At 42.9% G+C, this 9656-nt stretch overlaps 1 pseudogene; it reads left to right on the top strand.

Moving 5' to 3' along the window:
- The first annotated feature begins 8828 nt into the window (after positions 1–8828).
- Positions 8829–8931, top strand: Gm22424 (annotated as a pseudogene).
- The last annotated feature ends 725 nt before the right edge of the window (positions 8932–9656 follow it).

Genomic DNA, 9656 nt, shown 5'->3' on the forward strand with positions numbered 1-9656 from the left:
ACAGGTAAGAAGGACACATGCTCCACTATGTTCATAGCAGCCTTATTTATAATAGCCAGAAGCTGGAAAGAACCTAGATGCCCCTCAACAGAGGAATGGATACAGAAAATGTGGTACATCTACACAATGGAGTACTACTCAGCTATTAAAAAGAATGAATTTATGAAGTTCCTAGCCAAATGGATGGACCTGGAGGGCATCATCCTGAGTGAGGTAACACATTCACAAAGAAACTCACACAATATGTATTCACTGATAAGTGGATATTAGCCCCAAACCTAGGATACCCAAGATATAAGATATAATTTGTTAAACACATGAAACTCAAGAAGAATGAAGACTGAAGTGTGGACACTATGCCCCTCCTTAGATTTGGGAACAAAACACCCATGGAAGGAGTTACAGAGCCAAAGTTTGGAGCTGAGATGAAAGGATGGACCATGTAGAGACTGCCATATCCAGGGATCCACCCCATAATCAGCATCCAAACGCTGACACCATTGCATACACTAGCAAGATTTTATTGAAAGGACCCAGATGTAGCTGTCTCTTGTGAGACTATGCCGGGGCCTAGCAAACACAGAAGTGGATGCTCACAGTCAGCTAATGGATGGATCATAGGGCTCCCAATGGAGGAGCTAGAGAAAGTAGCCAAGGAGCTAAAGGGATCTGCAACCCTATAGGTGGAACAACATTATGAACTAACCAGTACCCCGGAGCTCTTGACTCTAGCTGCATATATATCAAAAGATGGCCTAGTCGGCCATCACTGGAAAGAGAGGCCCATTGGACTTGCAAACTTTATATGCCCCAGTACAGGGGAACACCAGGGCCAAAAAGGGGGAGTGGGTGGGCAGGGGAGTGGGGGTGGGTGGATATGGGGGACTTTTGGTATAGCATTGGAAATGTAAATGAGTTAAATACCAAATAAAAAATGGAAAAAAAAAAAGAAATAAAGAAAGAAATTAAGGACTTCTTAGAGTTCAATGAAAATGAAGCCACAACATACCCAAACTTATGGGACACAATGAAAGCATTTCTAAGAGGAAAACTCATAGCTCTGAGTGCCTCCAAAAAGAAACTAGAGAGAGCACACATTAGCAGCTTGACAACACACCTAAAAGCTCTAGAACAAAAGGAAGCAAATTCACCCAAGAGGAGTAGACGGCAGGAAATAATCAAACTCAGGGGCGAAATCAACCAAGTGGAAACAAGAAGAACTATTCAGAGAATCAACCAATCGAGGAGCTGGTTCTTTGAGAAAATCAACAAGATAGACAAACCCTTAGCCAGACTCACTAGAGGGCACAGGGAAAGCATTCTAATTAACAAAATCAGAAATGAAAAGGGAGACATAACAACAGATCCTGAAGAAATCCAAAACACTATCAGATCCTTCTACAAAAGGCTATACTCAACAAAACTGGAGAACTTGGATGAAATGGAGAAGTTTCTAGACAGATACCAGGTACCAAAGTTGAATCAAGATCAGGTTAATGATCTAAACAGCCCCATATCCCCCAAAGAAATAGAAGCAGTCATTAATAGTCTCCCAATCAAAAAAAGCCCAGGACCAGATGGGTTTAGTGCAGAGTTCTATCAGACCTTCAAAGAAGATCTAATCCCAGTTCTTCACAAACTATTCCACAAAATAGAAACAGAAGGTACTCTACCCAACTCATTCTATGAAGCCACAATTACTCTGATACCTAAACCACAAAAAGACCCCACAAAGATAGAGAACTTCAGACCAATATCCCTTATGAATATTGATGCAAAAATCCTCAATAAAGTTCTTGCTAACCGAATCCAAGAACACATCAAAACAATCATCCATCCTGACCAAGTAGGTTTCATCCCAGGGATGCAGGGATGGTTCAATATACGGAAATCCATCAACGTAATCCAGTATATAAACAAACTCAAAGACAAAAACCACATGATCATCTCGTTAGATGCTGAGAAAGCATTTGACAAAATCCAACACCCATTCATGATAAAAGTCTTGGAAAGATCAGGAATTCAAGGCCCATACCTAAACATGATAAAAGCAATCTACAGCAAACCAGTAGCCAGCATCAAAGTAAATGGTGAGAAGCTTGAGGCAATCCCACTAAAATCAGGGACTACACAAGGCTGTCCACTCTCTCCCTACCTATTCAACATTGTACTTGAAGTCCTAGCCAGAGCAATTAGACAACAAAAGGAGATCAAGAGGATACAAATTGGAAAGGAAGAAGTCAAATTATCACTTTTTGCAGATGATATGATAGTATATATAAGTGACCCTAAAAATTCCACCAGAGAACTCCTAAGCCTGATAAACAGCTTCAGTGAAGTAGCTGGATATAAAATTAACTCAAACAAGTCAATGGCCTTTCTCTACACAAAGGACAAACAGGCTGAGAAAGAAATTAGGGAAACAACACCCTTCTCGATAGCCACAAATAATATAAAATACCTAGGCGTGACTCTAACTAAGGAAGTGAAAGATCTGTATGACAAGAACTTCATGTCTCTGAAGAAAGAAATTAAAGAAGATCTCAAAAGATGGAAAGATCTCCCATGCTCATGGATTGGCAGGATCAATATAGTAAAAATGGCTATCTTGCCAAAAGCAATCTACAGATTCAATGCAATCCCCATCAAAATTCCAACTCAATTCTTCAACGAATTAGAAAGGGCAATCGGCAGATTCATCTGGAATAACAAAAAACCTAGGATAGCAAAAACTCTTCTCAAGGATAAAAGAACCTCTGGTGGAATCACCATGCCCGACCTAAAGCTGTACTACAGAGCAATTGTGATAAAAACTGCATGGTACTGGTATAGTGACAGACAAGTAGACCAATGGAACAGAATTGAAGACCCAGAGATGAACCCACACACCTATGGTCACTTGATCTTTGACAAGGGAGCTAAAACCATCCAGTGGAAAAAAAGACAGCATTTTCAACAAATGGTGCTGGCACAACTGGCTGTTATCATGTAGAATATTGCGAATTGATCCCTTACTATCTCCTTGTACTAAGGTCAAATCTAAGTGGATTAAGGAACTCCACATAAAACCAGAGACACTGAAACTTATAGAGGAGAAAGTAGGGAAAAGCCTCGAAGATATGGGTACAGGGGAAAAATTCCTCAATAGAACAGCAATGGCTTGTGCTGTAAGATCGAGAATTGATAAATGGGACCTCATAAAATTGCAAAGCTTCTGCAAGGCAAAAGACACCGTCAATAAGACAAAAAGACCACCAACAGATTGGGAAAGGATCTTTACCTATCCCAAATCGAACAGGGGACTAATATCCAATATATATAAAGAACTCAAGAAGGTGGACTCCATAAAATCAAATAACCCCATTAAAAAATGGGGCTCAGAACTGAACAAAGAATTCTCACCCGAGGAATACCGAATGGCAGAGAAGCACCTGAAAAAATGTTCAACATCCTTAATCATCAGGGAAATGCAAATCAAAACAACCCTGAAATTCCACCTCACACCAGTCAGAATGGATAAGATGAAAAATTCAGGTGACAGCAGATGCTGGCGAGGATGTGAAAAAAGAGGAACACTCCTCCATTGTTGGTGGGATTGCAAGCTTGTACAACCACTCTGGAAACCAGTCTGGCGGTTTCTCAGAAAATTGGACATAGTACTACCAGAGTATCCAGCAATACCTCTCCTGGGCATATATCCAGAAGATGTCCCAACCGGTAAGAAGGACATATGCTCCACTATGTTCATAGCAGCCTTATTTATAATAGCCAGAAGCTGGAAAGAACCCAGATGCCCCTCAACAGAAGAATGGATACAGAAAATGTGGTACATTTACACAATGGAGTACTACTTAGCTATTAAAAAGAATGAATTTATGAAATTCCTAGGCAAATGGATGGACCTGGAGGGCATCATCCTGAGTGAGGTAACCTAATCATAAAGGAACTCTCACAATATATACTCACTGATAAGTGGATATTAGCCCAGAAACTTAGGATACCCAAGATATAAGATATAATTTGCTAAACACATTAAACTCAAGAGAACGAAGACCAAAGTGTGGACACTTTGCCCCTTCTTAGAATAGGAAACAAAACACCCATGGAAGGAGTTACAAAGACAAAGTTTGGAGCTGTGACGAAAGGATGGACCATCTAGAGACTGCCATATCCGGGGATCCATCCCATAATCAGCTTCCAAACGCTGACACCATTGCACACACTAGCAAGATTTTGCTGAAAGGACCCAGATATAGCTGTCTCTTTTGAGACTATGCCAGGACCTAACAAACACAGAAGTGGATGCTCACAGTCAGCTATTGGATGGATCACAGGGCCCCCAATGGAGGAGCTAGAGAAAGCACCCAAGGAACTAAAGGGAACTGCAACCCCATAGGTGGAACAACAATATGAACTAACCAGTACTCCGGAGCTCTTGACTCTAGCTGCATATGTATCAAAAGATGGCCTAATAGGCCATCACTTGAAAGAGAGGCCCATTGGACTTGCAAACTTTATATGCCCCAGTACAGGGGAATGCTAGGGCCAAAAAGGGGAAGTGGGTGGGTAGGGGAGTGGGGGGGGGGTGGGTATGGGGGACTTTTGGTATAGCATTGGAAATGTAAATGAGCTAAATACCTAATAAAAAATGGGGAAAAAAAAGAAAAATGTTAATACTGTGTGAGTTAACCTTCAACATCTTGTCAGTCCTTCCTGGAATGCTGTAGAGAAAGCTATTTATTCTGATTTGGTTTCTTTCCTAGAGCTATGGAGGTGGGCTCAGATCACACCTGCAGACAGAATATTTAGCCAGCAGTTTGTAGACTATTTACTGCTTTTACTCATCCTCTGTATTATGCTCCAGACGAGGCATCCATCACTCTTAGAGGCTAGCTAGCCAGAGATGCCTGGTGCCCTTAGGATGTAGCCATTGCTGTCTAATTTCATTGTTTATATGAGACTTTCATCAAGACTTGGTTCAAAGATGGGAGTTCAGGCATGGGTGAAACTGAGGAAGTGGTGAAAAGCAAGCTGCTTGTTTGTGGCAGTGTCACTAGAATCTCCTGAAATATCTCTCTCTCTCTCTCTCTCTCTCTCTCTCTCTCTCTCTCTCTCTGTGTGTGTGTGTGTGTGTGTGTGTGTGTGTGTGTGTGTGTGCAAAGCAGCATTACTCAAGATGTCATAGAATCTGGTTCTAGTTTTTTTATCTGTTCCCCTAACATTACTGAAGCAATACAAATGCTGAAGATATGCCTTTCTGCATCAGCCTAGGGCCTCTGTCCTGGTCTAACCCCACAACTTTGGTGTTGTCTCCTCATACTCTGTCCCGTGTAACTCATTGGCTCCTGTATCGACACAGTAATACCTCACTTCACTGTGCATTTAGCTGGGAATGTTCCCGCTGTGGTGACCAGAATAAAGTTGTTTATTAACATAAGAAAAAGAAACTATAGCCATTGTAACTTTCTATCCATGCTAAGGATGAGAAGGAGAGGGACAGCTCACTGTAATATTAATGGTAGCCAGCAGAGGGAGAGCTAGACTAGAATTACCCTGAAACCAGTGACTTGAATGGGCAATCGAGACTGAGAACCAAGGCCCTAAAGAATGGATTAAAAGCACATTGGAAACTTCTTAAAATTGCACAAATACCTTATTCCAACATGGGAAGGGCAGGGTGTTGGTGTTGGTGGAGGTTAGATGTGTACTGAGCACTCTAGCATCCATCTGTCACTAGTCCCAGTCACTGCTGCTTTCGTACCCAATCGTCTTGTACTGTGCTTTAGACTTTCATTCTCTGACTGTGACTTTAGTTAGAACAAGGAGCTAAAGGGATCTGCAGCCCTATAGGTGGAACAACAATATGAACTACCCAGTACTCCCCAGAGCTCGTGTCTCTAGCTGCATATGAATCAGAAGATGGCCTAGTCGACCATCAGTGGAAAGAAAGGCCCATTGGTTGTGCAAACTTTATATGCCTCCGTACAGGGGAATGCCAGGGCCAAGAAGTGGGAATGGGTGGGTGAGGGAGTGGGTGGGGAGCGTGTGGGGGACTTTTGGGATAGCATTGGAAATGTAAATGAAATAAATACCCCCCCCCCAAAAAAAAGAACATCAAGGACCCAGCACAGCATCCACATGTGTGCAACTGGGAGCACAACCTTGTCGGATCCTTAAAGGCATCTCAGAGTGCCTTCTCCTTGCTAGCTTGACAGAGACTAGAGTTACCAGAAGATGGGCCCCTGGACGTGTGTGTGTGTGTGTGTGTGTGTGTGTGTGTGTGTTACTTTATGTTAATTGGTGGTGCCATTCCCTGGCTGGCTCCAGACAGCAGAGGTGGAGAAAGGGAGGAGAGCAATGGCATGTGTCCATCCATTGCTTCCTGCTTCTTGACTGTAAATGCAATGTGACCCAGCTGTTTCAAGCTTTCTGTCACAAAACCTTCCCGGCAACAGAACTGGGACTGTAACACATAACTGTGAGCCAAAACAAATCCTCTCTCCTTTCAGTGTTGGGGGCTTTGAGTTATTTTGTTTGGGTTTGGTTTTTGGTTTTTGACAAGGTCTTGTTATGTATCCTGGGCTAGGCTGGACTCATTATATAGATCAGGCTGCCATGGGGTTCATCTGTCTCTACCTCTCAAGTCCTGGGAGTAAAGGCATGCACCACCATGCCTTGCCCTTGGTTTTCTTTTGCCTGGGCATCTTACCACAGGTGGTGGTTTGAATAGGAATGTCCCCATGAGCTCATGTGTTGAATGATTGGTCATTAGGGAGTGGTGCTAGTTGACAGGGATTAGGAGGTGTGGCCTTATTGGAGTAGGTGTGGCCTTATTAGAGGAAGTATGTCACTGGGGATGGGCTTTGAGGTTTCAGGGGCCCGAGCCAGGTCTTGTGGCTCTTTCTTCCTGCTGCCTTTGGATCTGGATGTAGAACTCTCAGCTCCCATGTTTGCTTATGTGTCATCATGCTTCCCCCCATGACAATAATGAAACTGTAAGCAAGAGCCAGTTAATGCTTTCTTTTACAAGAGTTGCCATCATCATGGTGTCTCTTTACAGCAATAAAACACTGACTAAACCAGATAGGTACATAGGGCTGTATTGTCTTAGCCCATACTTTATATATGTTTAAAATGTTCCATGATAAAATATACACATCCATGAAAACACACACTCAGGAGATGAAATTCAGTAATGAGGTCCTCTACAAAGCAATGAAAGCGCTGTCAAACTTTGTGAGATTAGATTTGCAAAGTTCTTGAAATCAACCAAAGTTATAGCAAGCTGATAGACACTCATTCAAAACAAACTAAAAACAAAAAACAAAAAACAAAAATCCTTGCTGAATCTCAGTAAAGGTCTAGACTTGTGACTTTATTTCTTGATCCATTTCTCTTCCCCATTCTCTATGGAAGCCTTAAAACCAAGATGTCATAGTAGTTACACCAGTGGTCAGGTTTTGGCACTCCAGAAAGCTTCCCAGATGGAAGAGTGCTTGCTTGTCACACGTAAAGCCCTGGGTTTCATTCCTAACACAGTGAAATAAGGGAGAGAGTAGGGAGGAGGGCAGTGTGGAAAGAAAGTTCCCTGTAGAATATTGTTATTGTTTGATCTAGAAAGATCCATTTCCTGAAGTTATCCTCATCTTGTCTGAGCTGAAGCTTTTTCTGCAGGGAAATCCTGTCCTTGGGATTTTTGCCAAAGCAGTCATCAGCAATTGTTCAGCCTGGGACAGTGATGTCACTTGCGCTAAGCAAGAGTCTGATAAAACTGTAAGATTTTGGAAATAAAATGTCTGAAATGAAAAGATCTAGCTTAATCCTGAGGATGGAGATATATCTGTACCTATGCTATGTCTGCATCTATATCATCTACCTATACCTATCTATGTAATCAATATCTACATCATCTATCTCTATATCATCTATAGATCTCTATCCTTATATCTGTATCATTCATCTATGGCTGTGTCATGTAAACATGAGGCGATGCTCACAGAAAATTAGAGCAATCCCTAATATTTCTCATCTGTCTGGTCTTGATGCCTTGCTCAATGGTGTCAGACAGTTACATTTCTCTTTATCCTTTCCTTTTGTTTCTCTGATGGGATTATCTCAATGGACTCTCTTCAAGGCCACTAATTATTTTTTCCACCATCTGTAATCCAAGGAGGACATGAAGGTTAAAGCAGAGTTATAGAACTATGAGTCTCTTAGCAAAAGGTGAGAAGACTTACTATTATTTATGGTGGTTTAGATGGGAATGGCCCCTAATGCTTATATATTTGAATTGTCTGGTTTCCAGTTGGCAGAACTATTTGAGAAGGATTAGGAGGTGTGGCTAACATAGAGGAAACATGCCACTGGAGGTGGGCTTTGAGGTTTCAAAAGTTCATGTCAGGCCCGGTCTCTCTCCCCTCACCTCTTCCTCTCCCTCTCCCTGCTCCTCTCTACACACACACACACACACACACACATACACACACACACCCCTCATGGTTATAGATTAGATGGAAATTTTCAACTGCTGCTCCAGTGCCATGCCTGCCTGCTGCCAGGCTCCAGCCATGATGGTCAGGGACTAACTCTCTGAAACTGTAACCAAGTTCCCAATGAAATGCTTTCTTTCATAAGTTGCCTTGGTCATGGTGTCTCTTCACAGCAATAGCACAGTAACTAAGATACTATTCAAAGAGTGTAAGAAAATACGTGATCAGTAGCTGACCACTAGGTCATCGGAGCAGAAATAAAAATTGCACACTCAAAAAAATATATAAATCTGATTATATGGAATGTCTTTTGATCTTTTGATAAAAATTATAAAACTCTCTACCCCAAAAGGCTTTACATGTGTAGCTGCTGTGTCAGTGTGCATCAATAGGTGGCAGAGAGGAGAGAGGCTGTGTCCTAACCTATGAACAATTGAATAAAAGAAGCAAGTGGTAGAGAAGTGGAAGAAAAAAAAGAGAAATAGAGGATGTGGTCACAATGAAGAGAGTCAGAACTGGAGACTCAGAAGTAGTGAGGAACAGCCTGATGTGAGTAGCTGTTGATGCCGCCTGAGACCATGGTGGGGTCCTGGCCTGTGATGTCACTGGGGACTATGTCTGGGTCTGTGGCCCTACAGCATCAGGAGTCTGTTACAACCAAAGGCCTGGCAGACATGCCTGGTCTGGGCAGCCACTCTGGGACATCTTGATGTCTGAGAGAGCTGTGCAGAACTGGACTCACCCCTTGCCTGGGAGTTATGGGAGAGCTGGCCCTGGGGATGTGAGAGCACAAGAGCTGACCCTGCCCCTAGCCAGCTGAAGTACTCAGGAAAGAAGCCCCTGCACGTTGCCCAGGAAGCACAGTAGACCTGGCCATGGTTGCAGTTGCGAATAAGCGCTCCTGAAGGTATGAGTGTAGGAAAGCCCACCCTGCCACTTATCTCCTGAGAATTGGCATGAATAAGGGAGATACCCTCTTTCCCACAGCTCCTTGCCACCTGCAGCAGGTGAGAGACCTGGCCCTGGGGTCATGAGAACAGGAGAACTGTCCCTGTCTCTCACTGACTTCAGCACTTGGGAGAGCAAGCTCTACATCAACCTTGGGCAACACAGTAGGGATGACCCTGTTGGCAGGATTTTGAGTGAGCCTGTGCAATTACATGAGTG

The sequence above is a fragment of the Mus musculus genome, chromosome 2 (assembly GCF_000001635.26).
Source record: "Mus musculus strain C57BL/6J chromosome 2, GRCm38.p6 C57BL/6J".
NCBI classification, from domain to species: domain Eukaryota; kingdom Metazoa; phylum Chordata; class Mammalia; order Rodentia; family Muridae; genus Mus; species Mus musculus.